At 35.8% G+C, this 23,258-nt stretch overlaps 1 protein-coding gene and 1 pseudogene across 1 annotated transcript in view; both read right to left on the bottom strand.

Moving 5' to 3' along the window:
* Window positions 1-23,258, bottom strand: part of MCU (mitochondrial calcium uniporter) — a 199,182-nt gene that overhangs the window by 175,618 nt on the left and 306 nt on the right. The gene's annotated exons all lie outside the window — the stretch shown is intronic.
* Window positions 13,773-13,841, bottom strand: LOC116660558 (annotated as a pseudogene).

Consider the following 23,258-nt stretch of genomic DNA (forward strand, 5'->3'; position numbering starts at 1 on the left):
GACTTTGATCAGTGGGTCACTTTAACTCATCATTTATCTACCTTCAAAACAGGGATAAATGACCCCACATCCATTCATCCAAGCATCTTCCTTCCTTTTATTCTTTTTCTTTCTTTTTCTCCTTTTCTCCTTCTCATTCGTGTATTCATTCAGTCAGTGATTCATGAAACCAGCATTTAATAGGGTAAGTACTGTGCTATGTACTAAGGATACAGATACTGAATTCACACTTATATTCAAGTAGTAGTTTCATTAATAAGGTAGCACATATAAATTAGTCATCTTAAGATTCTCAAGTAAAGTTCAATTTTTAAAAAAGCAGTTGTAAAAAATATACACCAATCTATCCCCTGCTTGCTTTACTTTGCAGAAGCTCATATTGAAGCTTGAGTTGTATTAGGCAAATATAAACATTCCTGACCTATTGTGCTTCCAATGAGTCATATAATAAGCTATCCATCTGCCACAGTGTAATTTTAAATCTTTCATATATTGAATGAAAGGATACAAATGCCTATAATTCATTAGGTTCTACATAAGACAAGATTTAGAGATACTATCAACTTTAATTAGGAATTATTCTAATTTAAGACTCTTCAGATGTTTTTGAAATACTTTGTGAGGTTTTGTTACTGCTGATATACCAAATCCCACCCAGAGGCCAGCAATGTAGCCTGCTCTTTGGTTCACAGCCAATTCCAAAATCAAATTACTTTGTAGATGAAGGTGGATTCCTGAATACGTAAAGGTAAGCACACACTTTCTTCTGGATTGTTCATGCCATTCCCCCCATTTTTAAGTTGTACACTGCAGCAGAGAAGCTGGTCAAAAACCCACTACCATAGCCAACTCCAAGACTAGGACTGCCAGATCCCTCCTGGGAAGTTGGACATTATACAATTGAAGTAGTTGCTGACACATATTTAAAGCTAAGAACACATTCAGGCTCACTGACCCATAGAAGACCACAATCATTTCTGATGCAGTAGTGCACCCACTTAACACCAAAAGACGAAAGAGAAATATTTTGAATCAAAATCAACATCAGTAGGAAAATAGTGCAGGGTATGAAGAGAGAACAATCTTCCTGCCAAGAACAGATTCAAAGCTAATGTGCTCCAAGAGAGCAAGCCTCATCCATGGCATGAGGTTCCCTGTAACCAGATATTTGATATAGATGCTACCATACAATTATATAATTATTATAAAGCATGACTTTGCTCACAAGAGGAAAAATACAATCAAAGCAGAAAAAGGTGAATCAACATGAAGACAATAAACTAATTCTATATCTCGGGGCAGACAGGTTTACATTTTGAGGTACATAACCATCCAGGATTCTCCATTAATAAATCATTGTGACCTAAGAAATTATAACATAGTTACTAACAATGGTAATAATAACTAACAATTACTGAGCACTTACTTCATGCCAGGCATTGCTAGTGTTTTAGATGTATTATATCATTTAATCCTCATGAAAACCTTATTTATGATTATTCCCATTTTCCAGATGAGAACAATGAAGCTCTGAGAATTTATGTAACTTGCTTAAGGTAACACAGCTTGTAAATATGCAAGCTTTGATTTGAAATCTAGACCTATCTGATTCCAAAACCCATGCTCTTAACCATTACACAACTCACTGTCCTAATTTACAACTAGAGACTGTATAGCTAAGCCATCTGGCTCACAGGGGCTTACAGTACTTTTAAGACTTCTGCACTTTTTGCAGCTACTCTGGGCCTTTTGCAATGTATCTGTCACCAGTAATAGACAAATATCTAATGGTGATACAGTGCTCTGGCAGGTAGTTGGAAATAGGAAGCAAGCTGCTTAGTGTACATTGCACAAAGTTAGAGGTTGCAACAAATTGGGTACCAATGTGAAGCAGAAAGCAAAACCCATCTATATATTGTGGTAACCAATTACTAGAAAGAATATTGCTAAGACTAATTGCTACTCTTTGAAGTAAAAAAAGGAGCTAAAAGTTATAGGTTTAAAAAAACTATTTGTTCTCACTTTGCATTGAAATGTAGTAAATACACACACACACACACACACACACACACACACACACACACTACACAATCTCCAGATTGTCTTGGACGTTGTTAGCTTAATGGGGATATTCGGTATGTTGTGCTAAAGTAGATGCTTCACAACTGACAAGGGCTTAGTTTCCAGAATATATACACAGCTCATACAAATTAATAACAAAAAAAAAATCCAATCCAAAAACGGGCAGAAGACTTAAACAAACATTCCTCCAATGAAGACATACAAATGGCCAATAGGCACATAAAAAAATGCTCAATGTCACTAATTATCAGAGAAATGCAAATCAAAACTACAATGAGGTATCACTTCACACCAGTCAGAATAGCTATCATTAAAAAGTTCACAAATGATAAACGCTGAAGATGGTGTGGAGAAAAGGGAACCCTCCTACACTGTTGGTGGGTGTGTAGTCTGGTGTAGCCGTGATGGAAAACAGTATGGAGATTACTTAAAAAACAAAAATAGACTTACCATATGATCCAGCAATCCCACTCCAGGGCATATATCTGGAGAAAACTCTAATTTGAAATGTTGCATGCATCCCAATGTTCATAACAGCACTATTTACAATAGCCAACACATGGAAGCAACCTAAATGTCCACTGACAGATGATTGGATAAGGAAGTTGTGGCATATACATACAATGGAATACTACTCAGCCATAAAAAGAAATAATGCCATTTGCAGCAACATGGATGGACCTGGAGATTGTCACACTAAGTGAAGTAAGCCAGAAAGAGAAAGAAAAATACCTTATGATATCACTTATATGTGGAATCTTTTTAAAAATGGTACAAACGAACTTATTTACAAAACAGAGACAGACTCACAGACATAGAAAACAAACGTATGGTTATCAACAGGGAAAGAGAGGATAGGGATAAATCGGGAGTTCAGGATTTGCAGATACACACTACTATACAAAACACAGATAAACAACAACCTCCTACTGTTTAGAACAGGGAACTATATTCAATATCTTGTAATAGCTTATAATGAAAAAGAATATGAAAAGGAATATATATATACCTATAATTGAATCACTATGCTGTACACCATAAATTAACACAACATTGTAAACCAACTACACTTCAATTAAAAAAATATAAAGTAGCAGCTTCAGCCTTTATTGGGGGAAATTACACTAGCAATGTGATAGGAAAGTGATTGATTTTCAGGGAATTTTTTTAAAAATGAAGTTTCTTTGGCAACACCAACTCTTTTATATTGCACCAAATGTAATGAGCTGACTTCATTAGGAGTTGATCATGAGTTGCTAAGGACAGGTTTTGGCCCACGATATAAATGTCCATATGCTTGAACAGCCTACACACATCCAATGTAGGTTTCTATTCAATCTCTGATTTAAAAATTATTCTTCTATTTTAAAACCCACCACCATAACCTTCAGCTTAACACATTTCCATCATACTTAACCTCCATGTATATATTGGAAGGTTAAAAAACAAATCACTGTATCAGCCAAAGGAGGAAAACAATTTCTGATAATAAGCTTCAGGAGATAAAAATATGCAGATGTGTAACTTGCTTTGGTAAACTCTTGACATGTATATACATGAACATTTCCAATAAATATAGGCAACGTTTGACTAATAGTTACAGGCTGTGTACACTGTGTTGGCCATTGCATCAGAAAATCCAGGGTCACACCCTCAAAGTAAATATTGCTTCTGGGCTCCCCAGTAGCGTAGATGAATCTAAGTGTGGTGATACAGAGATATCTCAGTTTAACAGGGGCCTCTAGCAACTATAAGTGACCTAGTGCAGTGCTTCTTGCACTTTACGGTGCATAAGAACAGCCTGGAGAGCTTGTCAAAGCAGATGACTAGTCCCCACCCCAGAGATTCTGATTCAGTAGGTCTGGGTGTTGTGAGAAATTTTGCATTTCTGATGCACACTTAGGTGAGAGGGAAGCTGCCTATCCCAGGACCATGCACTGAGTAGTACTCATCTAAAAGAATCTGTGAATAAAAAAGTCCACAAATTCTGAATTTTAATCACATTCCTGTTTGAGTGCAAATCTGATGACTGTAGAAGGTGCACTAGGAGAACAGAGAAACTGGCAAAAGGTGTATATTTCTTGCCTGGATAGAAACATGATTCTTAGAATAGTAAAAAGCTGTACATATTCATTTGAGATCCTCCTTGAAACAATTAAGAAAGGGCCTTTTGCTATATGATGATACTGGGATGATGTATAAAATTAATGGGAGTATTTGTTGAGTTGATGAGTTTAGCCATAAATTAGAGAAATAATTCAGCTTGAAGCAAATATCCTGACATCAAGCCCTTCAGGGCTGTATTTTGATGTTTCTGGACCTGTGGTGGCTAGATTCGCAGCATCAGCATCACCTGGGAAGTTATTAGAACTGAAATCCTTGGGCCACACCCCAAATTTACTCAATTAGAAAGTCTGGAAGCCTGTGGTGTAACAAGCCCTCCAGGTGATTCTAATGTGTACTAAAGTCTGAGAATCACTGCCAGACTAGTGGTTCTCAAATTTCGTGTGCATCAGAACCAGAATTACCTGGAGTACTTGTTTAAAATACAAGTTCTTGTTCCTTCCTCACTGTGAGCTTAAATTTTTTATTTTAATTTAATTTTAGTTTAATTTAAATTTAAATTTTGGGAATTCCCACGCAGACAACATTTGAAGAAACAGTGCCCTGAACAGAGGCTTTTAAACTTTTTTGACCAGGACCCACATATTACATCAGGATTCAGTAAATATAAACATGTTTATTAACTAAAGCAAGAGTTTCACAAAATAATACTCTTATAATTGCAATGCACTCTGATACTTTCTGTTTTATTTATTTAAAAAATGCTTGTGGCAGAACCACTAAATTGATTTCATGACCCACTAATGGGCTGCAACTGCGGCTGGAAAAACATGCCCTGGATCAGTGGTTTTCAAACTTTACAGTACGTCTGAATCACCTAGAGATCTTGTTATAACACAAATTCTAAACCAGTTAGACTGGGATGGGGCTTGAAATTCTGCATTTCTAACAAGCTTCCAAGTGTTTCTAATGCTGCTAATTCATGTATTACCCTTCTAATGGCAAGCCCTAAGCCATAACAAGGGCAAGAAGGTAACAGCGAACTTGGTGCCTCTCCCTGTCGTGAATCTACCCCTCTTTACGATAGTGAACTTTAGAAGAAACTGCAACTAGACTAGTGGTATTATCCTGCCCAGATGTAGTGGACAGTGAGTTGTCCTTAATATCATTGCCAGTAGCTATGGGGTTCAAACTGTCAACCTACGTGGATGTGTGTAGGCACTGATTCTCAAAAGATATGTAGACTAGTGCATTCATGACAACCCAGCAGGAGGTTGTTGTCTTTTATCATCTACCTGACTTAATGCCAGGATTGGAAAAATAAAAGACTAAGATCATTTAGTTCTAGAACAATGATTTCTGTCTTGTGTCACAGTATTAAAATATCCCTTCATACCTAGGTAAGGAAGTTCAAAGTAGTTCAAAACAAATGGGACATCTCATTTGCTCCCTTTTATTAACTACCATAGGTTTAACTGTTAGACCATTACCATCAAAGAAATATCGTTCTCTCCCCATTTCAATCTAAATATCTTCCATTCTTTTTAAAATTTTATTTTTTTATCAAATTAAGGTAATATATAACATAGATTTAAAGGTTAATAATGCTAAAATGATTATAACAAAAATGGTGAAACACTGCCCCTCCTCTCCAAAACTTTCCCAGCAACTAGCTACCCAGAGGTGGCCACTTTCAACTTTAAAAACAATTTCTACTGGCACTTGCCTTCATCCATGTTTCTAAATAATATATGTATGCTGTTATTTCTTGAGTTTTCTATTTTAGACATTATTTACTGACTTCCTTCTAAAGAAGATGAGGGTTTGAAAATCTTACACCTACACCTACATATTTACTTCTCTTTCTAAATTCAATTATATCATGATGTTTCATGAAGTTGATAATTAGTGTTTACATTATTAGGATTACATAAATACTATGCAGTGCTGAGCCATGAGATATACTATGAAAGCATTTTTATATAATTTCTTAGCTTTTCTGAACTTTATGATTGTCTCCCACTTTCCCCAGTTAGCTCTTTAAAAAACAAACTTAGAATGGTTTTAGATTTACAGAAAAATTGTAAAGTACAGAGGTGTCTCCTAAACTATAATCAGTTTCTCTTATTATTAACATCTTACATTAGTATGGTACATTATTGTTACAATTAGCTAATTGTTATAATTTATGAACCACTATTGATACATTATTAACTATACTTCATAACTTATTCAGATTTTCTTAGTTTTTACCTACTCTCCCTTTTCTGTTCCAGGGTACCACATTATGCTTTGCAGTCATGCTTCCTCAGGTTCCTCTTGGACCTACATCTGACAGTTTTTCAGGCTTCCTCGTTTCTGATGACCTTGACAGTTTTGAGCACTGCTCAAGTATTTTGTAGAATGTCGCTGAATTGGGATTTGTCTGATACTCTTCTCGTGGTTAGATCGAGGTTATATGTTTTTGGGAGAAAAACCAAAATGGTAAAGTGCCATTTTTATCTTTTCAGTGTGCTCACTGTATCTGGTTGTTGTTGTTTTTCCCTCCTGGAGTAATTTCTTCTAGAACCCTGTGCCCTGTTCCAGTTTGGATTTGGTGTTGTCTCTATGGCTGCTGTCATCCTGAGATGCACCTTCACGGTTTTCCTTGGGATTCTCTTCACCTTCCTGCTGTATTAAATATGTTTCCTGAATCTCTTTTCTTCTTTTTTTGGTTTAGTTTTGCATTTGGGTATCCTCCAGTAGCCTCCTGAGAAAGAGTATATAGGAGATATTTTTTTTTTAGTCCTTGCAGTCTGAAATGTCATTACTGTTACACTTGATGGATAGTTTTGATGATTTTGTTGTGTTGTTTATTTGATCATTTCTTCCACTCCATTTTCTCTGTTCTTTCACAGTTGTATGTGGGACCTCCTGGATTGATTTTTTCATTTTCTTATCTCTTCTCTCCTATTCTTCATCTCTGACTTCTTGTGTTAACTTCTAGGAAGTTCCTGTATATCTTTAATTATATCATGTGTCTAATTTACCAGAGTTATTTATTGTTCTCTAAATGTTTTTTTAAAAGCAAACTGTTCCTATTTCATGAATGAAATCTCTTCTTTTATCTGAGGAAACTAATTTTTAGAAATATTTTTTCTTCAGCTCCCTGTACTCACTCTGTTTACTCCAAGGCCCTTTTCTCTGCATCTATCTCTGGCTCACTTGTTAACAGAGTCTCTTCACTTTCTAGTGATTCTTGAGTGTCCATTCATATTTAAGAGTCAGGGACTGAAAGACCTGATTGCAAGTTTATTGTGTATGAGTGAGGCTTATTGCCTAGTGGGCATTCCTGTAGGGGGAGAGGCTGGTCAGAGGCTGCTGCTTGGGAGCACTGACTGGGTACTAACATTCTAGGAATTAAGCGGGGAGGGTGTAGTCTCAGGATTTGGGAGACTCACTTAATCCTCTTTTTAAGTTTTATGTCTCATTCAGGCCCTCTACTTTGCCTAATATCTCTGTCTCAAGGCCTTTCTAGTTGAGTTCAAGAAGATATTGCTAGTCTGAATATGTTAAAATGTCCTCTAAATACCTAGTGAAACACAGTAATGTAAAGCTATACAATATGTCAAGTTACTATGATGTTTCTAAATCCTTCAAAATTCAAAAAAAGAAAAAAGATATTGCTAGAGTGAAGGGATACTTGCCAGGGGAACAGAGAATCTGTGAGTCTGACACTCTTTGTACATCAGACTGTCAGCCTACTCACCTGTGTTCACTCACTCCTCAGCCTCTGATAAACCTGATACCTCCTATTACTGAACTTTTTCAGCTGTTGCAACATAATCAGCTTGCTTGTTGGCTTCTCCTTTGGCAAAATAGATTTCAGTTTCTCTTTCTCTGTTTAACCAAATTAGTGACTAGTTGTCCATCTGTTTTGCACCATCTCGATTTCCTCCCTTTCCATCTCTATCCATATCCAATAAGTCAGAACCTTTTGATTCTACCTTCTAAACATCAGTGAAATTCACCACCCCTTATGTCTCCATTTCCATTGTCATTGTTTTAGTTCAGGCCCTCATCACTTTTCTCCTACACTGTTGCAATAAAAATCTACATATCCTATGTGTTTTTAATCTTTTTCCATATCCACTACTCCCCAAATTTTCTTTCTAAAACATAAATCTGATTATTTTACTTCTCTATTTAAAGTTATTTTAAGAGTTTCTTGTTACTTACTAGAATAATTCCAAACACTTCACACACAACTCCCCTTCAACATCTGGACCCTGCATTCCTTTTCCAGTCTCCTTCCTTGCCACTATCCCCAATGTGGTACTCCACATTGCAAAGCAAACTATTTGTCATTTTCTGACACACCTTTAAGACTTTCCAAAACTCCTTTCCTCTCCCTAAACACCCTTCCCTTTTCCTCTTTCTGGCAGAGTATTACTCACCCATCCAAGCTCAGCTTAAACAACACCTCCAAGAAGACTTTCCCAATCCCCAAAATGAATTAAGTCATTATCTCCTCTATACTCTCATAGCACTTCTCACAAACCTCTATTATAGTCTTTTTACATTGTGCAGTGATTGTTTATGGGTCTATTTCTCACACAACCTTTCCTACTCATCTGTGTACCCTCCTTTTCCCTACCCACCCTTCACCCCTTGGCCTGTAGCACACCTACAACATGGTAACAAGCAACTTACGTGTATTGAGCCCAGGGCTCTTAATAAATATTTGTTGACTAAATGAAGGCAACACATGAGAGATTTGAGGGAGTCTGAGAGTTCCTACCCTGAGGATTTCCTTGGGTCCTAATTATACATGTTTACACAAAAAATATACTTGTAGGCACATGTGTGGACTTCCTTAATTGTGACTAATGACAAGACAGGCACATAAATTTTGGACAGGCAAGACTATAGCTAATGCAGGCCTGACCATAAGCCATTTTAAAACTGGCTAGAATGTAACTACCAGAAAGTAGGAATTTTAATCTTTGTTTATTGTTATATCTTCAGTGCCCGGTGCATAGTTAGTTAGGGTACCTACAGGAAACAGGTGGCAGGCAAGCTCAAAATGGGATAATTTGAGAAGAGATCATTTATAAAAGTATAGGTGGAGTATAGGGGAACCACAGATGACAGTGAAGTAACACAGAGTTTCTAACAGTGAGAAGCTGTTACCACCACCCTAAGCCTAAAGGGTAGAGTGGGCTACCCTGCCTTGAGAAGAACAATGACTGTCAGCCACGGCCCCCTGCTGCCTGGAATGGTCACCACTATGAAGGTAACCTCAGTCCAAATCATAGCACAAATGCATGTGGAAAAACTCAGGCTCAACGGCTGGAATTAATACATAAGGAGTCTAAATCTAGCACAGATTCCTGCCTGCAGCAGGAATCTCTGAGCCAACGTCAATGTGTGGCACCACCACCCTTCCCTTCCAGGTTGGGGAATTGATTTCATGTCGACCACTTTCTCTGTCAGTTATGGTTCTATTGCCTACTCAGCCAGAAAAGGCCTCTACTACTTCTCAACACAGTGCTCCAGGAAGCAACTACCAGTAAATTGCTGTTACCTGGTATAAAACCTATTTGCCAAACTGGCTTTGGACAAATAAGGATATAAGTAGGATTAGTAGGGTCTTTTCAGTTTGAAGGAGGTTCTTAGCCATCAGCTGGGGACACAGAGGTTGGGTCAGCTCCAGAGAGAAGGGACTGCCAAGTGCTAGAATAAGCATCTCTTTTTCATGAGCCCCAGAGAGCCAGGCTAGGGTTCATGTTAGGATACTGGTCCTAAGGGAAGAAATAATGCAAGTCAACAATCAAAGTGAATATGCTACAGATCAGTCAAAACAATGAGAGTTGAGCTAAAGGCATATGGTAGGTATATAGGATATGTTTGTCAAAGCAAGATTGATTTCAGACTCATTTGCTGGTGGAAGTTATATTTCTAATATACTATTAGGCTTGATGTGGATTGACTCAAATTTGGTGCAACTGAGCTCACAAAGTTAGAAGATCTTAGGTACCTGCAGCTAAGTGGGGCAAGATAGGGAAAGGAGTAATAAATGGCTTTCTTTTCTCCTTTCCCATCCCTTTAGTTTTTTTCCTAAATTAAGCCAAAAGCTTTTGCTGTGAATGCTTAATTAAAACAAGTATATGAGATTATAATAATTACCATTTACTTAGTATCTAGTACTATGTTTTATGCTTTACATATGCCTTCATTAATCTGCATAACAACTCTATAAGGTAGATATAAGTATATTTATTTTACAGATGAGGAAATGGAAGTTTAAAGCAGTAATAAAGCAAATAAGTAGCAGCTTTAGGGTTCTGATCCAAGTTTCTTTGGCTTTAAAGCCTGTATTATTTCTGGTACTTCAGCTGCCTATGCAATCTTGTTGAGACCATGACTTCAATCAACTTCAAGTCTTGGATTCCTCAGGGTCATTACAAATGATGAGAACAAGGAAGTTTAATGTGATGAGGCCATAGGAGAATGGATATTAGTACATTACCAAATATTGGCACAGTTAAGAGTAACCAGAATATTTTATCCATCCTTAATTCTTTTCATGTTGATTATTATACTTAACATACTCAAATTACTTTCTAAGAGAAATCATCTCACCCATGGTCCCTGATGCTACTTTTCTGTTTCATACTTTCCCTCCCCAGGTAATGTGGCCTGGCGACAAACACCTGTCCTAAGAGCTGCCAGTCCTTAGGCTAGCCTGTGTCCTCCTATAGAGCCTGGCATGAAAAATCAAAATGAGTCAATTGGCTCAAATTTTCTCATTCAAATACTAGAGTTGGAAAATACAGAGAATGGCCGGTAAGGGTAGAATTGGAGCTGTGGTGGATTATGGCAAACTGAAGCAGAAGCTGTGAGATAAAAGACAGGAAAAAAACCAAAAAAACAAAAAACCAAAAACAACCAGATAAACAAGTATGTAACTCAGGGTCCTAACAAGAAACAGATGGCATGTGCAAGTGACGATAAGTTGAGGAGAGTTTATCTCCAAAGAAACTAATTACAAATGTGTGGGCAGGAGAACCACAGTGATAGTGGAAGTACCCAATCTAGGTATCGAGGGAGCTATTAGCACTCACAGACCTGAAGGAATGAGGGAAAGAAGAGATTGCAAGGGAAGAGTTGTGAAGAGTGAGTCATCCTGAGAGGAGCAGTGATCTGTGGATGAGGGATACAGTCTGCCTAACATGACCTTGCAGGGAGGGAGCCAAGAGAATAACTACACTGACCTTACTCTGTTGCTATAATCTATATAGGCCAGGCTTCCAGGAAAGACAGCACTGTGGAGAAGGGTGAAGGGTGGATCTGGAGGGGCAAACTAAAGATATTTTAGGCACAGCAAGATAAAAGGAGAGAATAAAGCAATGAGTAGAGGGAGGAGAATAGAGTAGAGAAGTAGAGAGAAAAGGTGCTATAAAAGAGAGAGCATGCTCTGAAAGGACAGCTAATTCCTAGAGTTGCCTCAGACCCTCATGACTTCCCAGTTTGAAATCCAGTTCCAATTTTAGTCTAAGTGTAGCTTTACAATAGGCTCTCTTCCATTAAAATAGTCTATGGTTAATTCTCCATTTCTTGTAATTCCAAAGCCTAATAAAATAATGGGTAAGGGAAAAGTTTATTCCTCTTAAAAATTTTGCAGACATTGGAGAAACGTAGGCCACTTACTGAGAAAGAATCATAACACCCTCCTCAGCTTTTTGTAAAGTGCCCAGATTTAAACATAAAGGTGTCAGTGTTGTGAAAACCACTTACCATCAAAATTAAGAAATTATTAAACTGACCTAATTAAATGAACTCTAGAATTATGGAAAACATAGGCTGCTCTTTGGAAGAATCACAGATGATTCTGCAGGAAATTAAAACAATACATTTTTCTTTAATTGCCTCCCCCCAGCTTTACTGATTTATTGATATATTAAACTGCTCATATTTAAAGTGTACAACTTGATCAGTTTTGATACATGTATTCATCACCACAGTTCAAACATTTCCATCCACTACAAAATCATCTTTGTCCTCTTTGTAATCCCAGCCTCCCTCTACGCACATCCCTAAGCAACCACGAATCTACTTTGTCACTACAGATTAGTTTGCAGTTTCTAAAATTTTATATAAATGGATCAAACTGTATATATTCTTTTTTGCCTGCTTTTTTTTGCTCTGCATAATCATTCTGAGATTCAACTATGTTGTTGTGCATATCAATAGTTCTTTCTTTTTATTGCTGAATAGTTTTCCTTGTATGGCTATGCCTCAATTTGTCCATTCATGTATTTTTTTTATTGAGGTATAATTGACATACATTATATTAGTTTCAGGTGTACAACATAATAATTTGATATTTGTACATATTGTGAAATTATCACCACAAAAAGTTTAACACCACCATACATGGTTACAGATTTTTTTTCTGGTGATGAGGACTTTCAAGATTTACTGTTAGCAACTTTCAAATATACAATATAGTATTATTAACTATAGTCGCCATGCTGTATATTACAGCCCCATGACTTACTTATTTTATAAGTGGAAGATTGTACCTTTTGACTCCCTTCACCCATTTTGTGCCCTCACTCCCTGCCTCTGGCAATCTCCAATTGTTCTCTGTATCTGTGAGCTTGGTTTTTATTTTTAAGAGTCCACATATAACCAAGATCATATGGTATTTGTCTTTCTCTGCCTGACTTATTTCACTTAGTATAATGCTCTCAAGGTCCATCCATGTTGTTGCAAATGGCATGATTTCACTTTTTTATGGCTGAAAAATACTCCTCTGTGTGTGTGTGTGTGTACGTATATGTATATATCCATCTCACATTTTTTTTATCCATTCATCCATCAATGGACACTTAGGTTGCTTCCATATCTTGGCTATTGTAAATAATGTTGCAATGAACATGGGGGTGCATTTATCTTTTCAAATTAGTGTTTTTGCTTTCTTTGGATAAATACCCAGAAGTGGAATTGCTGGATCGAATGGTAGTTCTATTTTTAATCTTCTGAGGAAACTCCATACTGTTTTCCATAGTAGCTTCACCAATTTACATTACCACCAACAGTGCCCAAGGCTTCCCTTTTCTCCATATGACCATCAGCACTTGTTATTTGTCCTTTTGAAAACAACCATTCTAACAAGTATGAGGTGATATCTTATTGTGATTTTGTTTGCATTTCTCTAATGATCAGCGATATTGAACATCTTTTCATGTGCCTTTTGGCCATTTATCTGACCTTCTTTGGAAAACTATCTATTCAGATCTTCTACCCATTTATTAATTGGATTTTTTTTTTTTTGCTTTTGAGTTGTATGAGTTCTTTATATATTTTGAATATTAACCCCTTGTCAGATAAACAATTTTCAAATATCTTCTCCCATTCAGTAGGTTGCCTTTTCATTTTGTTGATGATTTTCTTTATTAAACAAAAGACTTTTTTTTTAATTGAAGTATAGACAATTTACAATGTTGTTAGTCTCTGGTGTACAGCATAATGATTCAGTTTTACATACACATATATTTTTTCATATTCTTTTTCATTATAGGTTACTATAAGATATTGAATATAGTTCCCTGTGCTATACAGTAGGACCTTCACGAATCTGCACAAGGGCATTACTAATCTTCTCTGTATTGTTTCAATTTTAGTGTATGTACTGCCAAAGTGAGCACTGTAGAAGCTTTTTAGTTTGAGGTAGTCTCTTGTTTATTTTTACTTTTGCTACATTTGCTTTTGGTGTCAAGTCCATTAAAATCATTACCAAAACTGATGTCAAGGGCCTTTTCACCTGTTTTCTTCTAGGATTTTTATGGTTTTAGGTCTTAACATTTAAGTCTCTGATCCATTTTGAATTAGTTTTTATGAAGTAAGCTAGTGGTCCAATTTTATTCTTTTGTGTTATGGCCAATGAGTTTTCCCAACATTATTTATTGAAGAGATAGTCTTTCCCCATTGTATATTCTTGGCTCCTTTGTCATAAATTAATTGGCCATATATATTTGGGTTTATTTCTGGGCTCTCTATTCTGTTCCATTGATCTTTGTGTCTGCTTTATGCCAGTATCATCTGTTTTGACTAGTATATCTTTGTAATACAGTTTAAAATCAGGGAGCGTGATGCCTCCAGATTTGTTCTTCTTTCTCAAGATTGCTTTGGTTATTCAGGGTCTTTTGTGATTGTCCATTCAAGCAGTGATGAATATTTGTGTTGTTTCCATTGGATATTACACAACTGTCAATTTAAAGGCAGGAATAGAAATAATATTTTTCTGGAAGACCCAGAGATGTTAGAAGCAAGTGTTTCAGTAAATGGAAATTCAAAGTACTAGATCGGGAGTCAGAAGATCTTGGTCAGTTATTTATTGGCTGTGGGTCTTGGGACCAACAAATTTAAACTTGCTGAGCTTTGATTCCTTCATTTGTAAAAGAAGATCAATAATACCTGCCTTGAGAGGTTTTGTGAGGATTAAATGAAATAATTAATACATTTAATCTTTCTTTAAAATATTAACTTTGATCCCTATAAAAGTAGGGAAAGAACATTGAGAAGTTAGGGAACAACCCATTTTATTTTTCTAGGCCTCTTTGAGGACCCCTGTATTGCAAACCAAAAGATGCTATCAAATATGGCTCTGAGCAAAATGATAAAATATATTGGTCAATGACTCCTTCATCCTCTACCTCCTCTTCCCTCTTCCTTTCTCCTGCTCTTCCCTTCTCCCTCCTTCTGTTTGTTATTGTTGCTGGGTGACTCTTCTTGAGGTCAAGATCCATTTCTTTTCCTCTGGTTTCATATTACTCAATATGTTATTCTTATATTAAGTTACCCATGAATATTTACTGAAGTAATAATAAGTACTTCTATAGTGTCTTATAGATGACAATGTATTTTCAGATACATGATTTCATTCTGATTCTCAAGACTCCTCTGGGAAGTTAAATGGTAGATAATATCATCCTCACCATCAGATGAGGAAACTAAGGCTTGGAGAGGTTAAAAAACTTGCTGAGAGAATAACCTAGCTCTGCTTCAAATGCCAGCTTAGAGTGCCTTTCCCCTTGGCACACTGCCTACCAATATTCTTGACAGGATTCAGGTGGGTACTTTAGCCTCTACTTAAAACCAATACGTAAAATCTTTGCAAGAGAAAAAAACCAAACTTTATTTTTAGAAAACTGACAGTTGGTGGCATTTTGATGTTTTCACTGCTTTTACAGGGAAACAAAGGAGATCTGAAATGTTCAGGATATAGTATTAGGACTGTAAACATTTTGCAAAATTTGAGGTGGATATAATTATTATTCTCCTTCATCCTAAATACAATTCTGAGCAAAATAAGAATTTGTTCTATAAAGTACTCCATGCCAGTTAAAAGTATTTTTTTTCTAGAATATTGTTTCTGATTTAAACAGTATATAAACATTGCCACAGGATCATTTCCCACTTTGTCTTTTCTCTTTTTATCTAATCTTACTTAAAACAGTTTTTTGACCTATTGCAAAGGTATAATAATTGATAGCACATATACATCTACTTTGCATTTTTATCTGTGTAAAAAAGTTCAGGGTTTTCATTTTCTTTTGGGTTAATCTTCCCCTAACTCTCCTGCAAGAGCATTTTTTTTTCCTGTAGATAAAAGAACAAGAAGTGGTTGGGGATTCTTCTTAGATAATCACTTCTATTTCTATTGCTCCTTCTTAAATTAGATGTTATCTCATAGGATCTAAATTGGTGCTTTTTATGGTTATCACATGACAAAGAGCTTGCAAATGCACCCTGATATGGGATAAGCTGTACTATGTACTATTCATAATTAAAGTTGTTGATATTATTACTGTAAGTCCTTATTTTGAAAAATATAATTAGAACTATTTATTTATAAAGAAGAATTTAACCTAGCTGGATTACAATAATTCTAGATCCTTCTCTAATAAAAGTGAATTGTTAAAGACATATTTTAAAAAGTCATAAAGACTTAGGTAAATATTTTTAAATTCATTTTCATATAAATGAAATTTCATATTTTATAGTCTGAATTTATAATAAGGCTTGTAAAATATTAAGTTTTCTCAAAATCTAGAAATTCTATAAACCTATTGCTAATTTTTTATTAGTTTGATACTAAATGCTTCAATAACTGAAGAATGCTAATAGTTTTCAACTCCACAGAATTATTGGCTGTATTTTAAATGCACAGATAATGCACCTGTCTTGTTCTAGAAATTGATAGCAATCCTACAATACTTTAGCCTGATGAAATTTAAAATTTATCAAACTAAAATTGAAAGATTAAGAAAGAAAGACCCAAGTATACAATTTAAAGTTATAAAGGCAACTACTAGGGAAAAAAAACTGAAAGGAGAGAAGATAAGGAAAAGTGAGAAGTAATTTAAGAGTGGTAAATTTTGTATCTTTCCTAATTAGCAATCAGTAGATATTGCTGAAAGTTGATAAATCAAGAAATGGAAATGTCTTTATTTTTATTTTATACCTTACAACATGGCTTAACTCTTTATGGTCATGTGCATATATCACTTTCATAATTAAAAAATTAAAACACAGCAAAGTACTGTTTTTTTTTTTTTAATGTGACTTAGCTACAGTAAGTATTTTGAGCTCCAATTTCCCAGCCCTAAACTAATTCTGGAGACAGGAAGCAGTTTCCCAAGGGATGGCTGTACTTTAATTGCTACTCAGAATAAAGCCTTATCTAGGTTGTGGACTTGTGTTCATTACTCCTCATTGAGAAACTAAAGTAAGTGGGCTGTTCCTACCTAGGGCATAATGATGGTAAGCAGAGGTAAAGAAAAAGATGATTTGCTAGCCCCTGGTCAAGAATTAATAGTCCCTTAGAATAGAAATATTGAATGTGCTCATGGAGAAATAGGACAAACAATAATTGGAGTCACAATCTGAATATAGTTAGTATTTCTGACTAAATGCTTTAGCTTAGAAAGAAATTAAATTTTGAAGAGGCTGGAACCTTGGCACAGTAGTTTGCATTTAGTAATTTTCTATTGAATTAAGAGAGGAATGTATAATGAACTATAACAATACTAATACTGGGCCCATCCCTATGAATCCAAAGTCATTTGAACTGAGAAGCCATCCTGGAAAAAAAAAGGATGGTGCAGGGAGCCACACCACTTGTTGGATTGGGAGGAGAACCCTTTAACATGTAAGGTGCCTGGAGTGTCTAATGTTTATTATTTCTCTTATTTTTATGAAAATTCCTTCTGATATATTCTGACTAGCACTGTGGCTGCCCAGTAAATATATGTCTCAAGAGTCTAAACGGAAGCTTAAACCTAGTGAAGTATGACACACCCATAAAGCACTCCATGACTATCTATGACCCATGAGTCATTACTGTAACATCTTGTTGGTGTGTGTTCTGTTATGTATTTATACTATGTGCACTCTTGAAAACATGTCATTAAAATTTCAGTACAATTAATTACTCGTAAAGGAGGTTAAAGCATTCTTATTTTAGAGTAAACAGCTGTATGGAAGGAATTTAAGATGCTTACTATGCTAAAAAATATGGTAGTTGAGTCCATCATGATTACACAACTCTTATATTTATGAACTAAGAGATTCAGTTGAGGTGAGGATGCCCTGTTGCTTAACTGCTTTTGTCTGGGTTCCCCTATAAGCACACCCAACAAGAAGATTCAAATACAAGTAGTTTATTTTGGAGGGTAGGGGAATGAGGAAGTAAATCAGGTTGGGGGAATGGGGAAGTAAATCAAATGAGGGCAGTCAATAAAGGGTAAATTATTATCTAGGCAGCTACTGAGGAAATATGAAAGGGGCACCAGAAAATAAGACTAAATTTCCTGTCAGATTTCAAATGGAGCTCTGACTTTATTTTTAAAAACTAATGTATTCTATCTTGTGCATCCAAGCTTGCTGAGTGAGATTCACACCCGTTTAGCTCACCATCTGTAGTTGATACTGATTTACTGATTACTATTATTTAGCTTAGAAAGAAATTAGGTTTTGAAAGGCTGGAACCCTACTAGCTCAGTATTTTGCACCCAGTGAGCATTTAGTATTTTCTGTTGAATTGAGAGAGGAATGCATAATGATATATAATGATAGATACTAATACTGGGCCCATCCCCATGAATACAAAGTCATTTGAATTGAGAAGCCAACCTGGAAAAAAAAAATTGGGGCAGCGGACCCCATTCCAGGAGAATTATTCTAGATAATTTGTAATTTTGGATCACATTTCAGGGTCATCTGGATAAGTATGTCAATGAGATTAATAGCAAAATATTTGACTATGTATTATTTCATTTTTTTACTTCAAGCATCTCATTATTTTGTTACGTTGTGAAATATATCAAACATACAAAAATAGTATTCACATGCAAATTTTACTTTATTTGCTTCATTTAAAAAAATAAGCAAAAAGCACTAGATAAGTTAAAGCCCTGCCATTTCATCTCTTTCTCTTCCTCTTTTTTCTCATGATAATGACTATCTTCAAGGTGGTATGTATTCTTTCCATGTTTGTTTTTATATTTCTGCCTTATGTGTATCCATGAACAACACAGTACTTTTTGTGTGTTTAAAACTTTAAATAACTGGCATAATATTTTATATTACCTTTTGAAATTTACTTTTTTTGACACATCATATTTTAGAGATTTATCTTTGTTGTTATATTTACACTGTATAGATTGCTATTATATACATAAATCACTTTGATTGCATTCTTCTAGTGGATATCAGTTTTTTCCAATTTTTGCTATTATAAAAAATGCTGCAATACACATGTGCTCAGTTTTTATAGGATATCTGCATAGAAATTGCTTCTCTCTTCAGGTGGTTTATAAGAACTTTTGCAAGGTACAAGTTTTTACTTTTAGGTCTTAATTGGGATTTATTTTTGTGTATACTGTGAGGTAGGGACCTAACTTTATCCTTTTCCATATGGAAAAAATATTAAAATTTTTCCTTTTTTCACATTAAACTGAAATATTTCAGATATGTATCTCTCAGATAAAAACTTAAGAAAACAATCACAATGTTATTATCACACCTAAAAAATTAACAATAATTCCCTAACATTATTTAATCTCTCATCCATTTTGAAATTTCCCCAGGTACCTTTTCACAGTTGATTTCTTTGAATCAGAATTCAAATAAAGGCAACACATTGCATTTGGTTGACACATCTCTTAAGTCTTTAGTCTATTACACCTCCTCCTCTCCCAATTTTTTTGCCATTTATTTATTTAAGAAACAGGGTCTTTTGTAAAAATCCCACATTCTAGATTGATTGCATTCTTGTGGTATTGTTTAACATAGTCATCTATGTTGTGGGGTTAAGTGGGCTGTTGCACTGGTGGTAAAAGAATTTACCAAAGACAAAGGATGAAAATAGAAAAGGAGTTTATCAGGTGCTCTGCCATAGACAACAGCAGGCCACACAGATGAGAGATGCCTGTGTGAGCACCGAGGGTCTGTTACTGAGGTCTTTTATTAGGGAGGGTTACATAAGGTCCCAAGGGGTCACAAGGCACCTAATCGGCTTATGCACAAGTCTCTGATTGGTTGTAGGTGAGGTAAGAAGTTTAGGGTCTGTGAAGGGGCAGTGGGACTTATGACTCTGATAAGGTAGAGATGTGGGCTGAAACAAACCAACCAGAGCTGTTGTGAAATTAGGCATCACCTAGGGCTATTAATCTGTTAGGGCAAACATGCCTAGTAAAGAATGTACTTTATCTTTTGAAGGATCGCAGGCAGACATCTGAGAGCCCAGGAATGGGGGTTGCTGAACTTCGAAGGATGCCAGTTGGCCCCACAATCTATCCAACACATTTCCTGTAAGCTAGTAATTTGACCTAAATGCCTGACTAGATTCCAGTTCAGTCCTTTTGGCAGGGACACTTCGTAGGTGGTTCTATGTACTTCCTATTTCATTACAGCAGGAGAAACATAATATCTGATTGTCCAATTTTTTGAATCAATATGCTTTAATTTTTTAGAACAGTTTTAGATTTACAGAAAAACTGAGCATATAGTAGAGTTTCTGGATTTACCCTACCTTCACTCCTGCAGTTTCCCCATTACTTACATCTTGCATTAATATGATATATTGCTGCAATTAATGAACTAATATTGATACCTTATTATAAACTAAAGTTCATCGTTTATTATGTAACTGAGCGGGACCCTGTGGGGCCCTCCCAGGTACAAAAGCCCTTCTGTGTCCCCATTTCTTGTTTATAGGAAAAGGTTTTACTTTCTTAAACTTTCCCTGAGTTCCAAAGAGTAGACTCAAGTAGTTACTAATTAGAGGAGTTATGGAATGCAGAAACAAAGGAAGAGCAGTTAAGCAACATAGCTTGAACAGTAGTTCAGTGATAAAACAAAGTCCTAGTTCCTCTTCATGGGATATACATAACAATCTAACTCATATCTTTGAATTGTTCTGCAGAAACTATGACCCTGGCCCAAGTGGAAGATGGTGACTACATGCTGACCACAAATAAGTAGACCCCAGACTGGTTGGTACCAGAAATTTGATGATTAAGATTCCCAAAACTTCACCCTGTTACCTCACCACCAACCAATCAGAAGAAAGTCCATAAGCAGCAACCCTCACCTCAAATGTTGCCTTTAAAAACTCTTCCCTGAAAGCCATCAGGGAGTTTGGGTCTTTTGAGCATTACCTGCCTGTCTTCCTTGCTTTACACCCTGCATATAAAGAAAGTTATACTTTCTTTCACCACAGCCTAGTGTCAACAGATTGGCCTTGCTGTGCGGTGGGCAAGTACATTCAAGTTTTGGTAACATTCAGATTTCCTTAGGTTTTAGTAATTGTCTTTTTTCTATTCCGGGATCCCAACCAGGATAGCAAGGCTGTCTCACTTTTAATCATGTTAATTTTGACCAGTAGGTTCAAGTATTTTCAGGTAGATGGATCCACAGTAAAGTTCTCCATTCAATCTTCCTCTTAATGGTTTTAGTATCTGTTGGTAATCATTGCCTAGGTCCATTATTTCATTAGGAGTTGCAAAATTGTGGGTTTTTAAAATTCTGTGATTTCATCTGTAATTGTTAGCTAGAATTCTCCTATAAAGAACTTCCCTTTTCAGCTATTTGGTTACTGTACAATTTACCTTGCATAGATTTTAATGGTTATAAATGTTAATGATTCTAATATTCCTATGTGATATGTGTGAGAAATTCCAGTTACTTTTAACTTTTAAATTATTTGCACAAAAGTACAAAGAAAATATTTTATACTGCTAGTCAAAAGCTGTGGCTTTTATCTTCCTCTAAATAATTTCTGCCACTTATGCAGACTGCTCTAAAACATGTTGAAAGGCTAATCATTAAGTTGCTTTAAAAGAAACAATTATAGTGTATTTGTTTGAGCCAAAAATTTCCAGGCACTTAACTGGTATTAATAATTAGTCCTCAAAGATTTTTTTTTAAAATTTAGTTATAATAAATACTATTCCTAATTAATTTGCATGACGTAGTGACAAATACCATAATAGTTTATAGCTGAAGGAACTGAGACCTAGAGAATTAAAGAAAGTGGTCTGAGGGAATTCACTAATTTAAATACACAGAATAATAAAGAGAATTAATAATAAAAATATAAAAGGGTATAACCCGTCTACAAAGGTATGACATGTCATTTGCTTCCCTTCTACCCAATACAATCTACTTGTGTAGAGCAAATTTAACTTTCTAATAGTAAAATATATTACATAATATTAGAACAGTAGAAAAAGAGTAAGTACATAGTAATCAGTCAATAAGTGTTTCTAATAAAATACAGTTGCCTCTTGGGATCTAATTAACAAAATAGTCCCCATATTCACTATTTACTTTATTTTGCTCACAAACATCAATACCACAATTGTCTACAAATTAAGGTGGCATGATCCAAATTTTTAAACAGATCCCATGTAAGATGGGTTCCTTGATTAGTTCTTGAAAGAACTTTTCACATTTGTCCACCTCATGAACGTATTACCAGAAAGTATGTTTCTAAAACTGGGATATATACTCAACTGAATATGCTAGGCTTAGCTAATTTGTGCTGATGAACTGTGGAGGTAATAGCTGAGGATCAGAGAAACTTAGAATGGATACTGAAAGAGTGAAATGATGTATCCTAGTTGTGGTCTGAGACTAACTGCAGTTATGGGAGACCATTGCTTGTCTCACTAATCTTCCTCTTCTAAGTTTCCTCTTAAGAAAAGAAGCCCACAGGAACCATAGCAAATCTACTTCCCGAACATACATGAAGAAATGGATTTGTGCAGAACAAGAGGTGGACTGTGGTAGTCATGGAGGTGCCCAACTCAGATTTCCCTTTAAGAGATTCTGCTGCAGGGAGCATAGCTGATTGACAGCTAACACACTTTTGGGTCTAAAGCTTTTGGGTCAGGCCATGCTTCCCCTAGGCTATTCACAGTCAATGACTGAGCACAGCAGGTGTAAGAACCAGTCCATTCCTATACAGAGCAGGATTCCTTTAACTGGCAACTTCAGCTCAGGGATTTCCCACTGGCCTGGGTGAGATTTTCTCAGAACTGTTCTGGGTCTGAGGCTCTTCCCACACAATCCACACAATCCTTCCTTCCCTCTCTCCTGTCACAAGTGTTAGACCTGCATCAGTCTCCCTATATACTCCTTCCCCTTTCCCCTTTGTCTTTCATCAAATTTCATCTTGGTGTCTGCTTCTCCATGGATTCAAATTGACATACTTTACATAAGAGTTTAGCCCTCTGGGTTTACACACAACTGTTTATAGCAAGCACAAACAATTTCTTGGAAAAGTATATAGATCAATAGATGGCTTAAGATTAGAATTACTTTAACTTTAAAATAACAGTAATGAAAATTTACATGTAAATAGTTGAATGGTTCTAAGCTCTTAATTAGTGATCAGAACATCTCTTGGGTTTTTGGTCTTAGAAGGTGCACCCATCCACTATGTAAGTACTATTCTCTAGTTTTGAGAAGGTGTGATTATGTATAACAGAAATTTCCTTCCAAAACTCTTCATAAATGTTATAGTAAAAGCAATTCAGAATTCAAATTCTACTTTT

Source organism: Camelus ferus, chromosome 29 (assembly GCF_009834535.1).
Source record: "Camelus ferus isolate YT-003-E chromosome 29, BCGSAC_Cfer_1.0, whole genome shotgun sequence".
NCBI classification, from domain to species: domain Eukaryota; kingdom Metazoa; phylum Chordata; class Mammalia; order Artiodactyla; family Camelidae; genus Camelus; species Camelus ferus.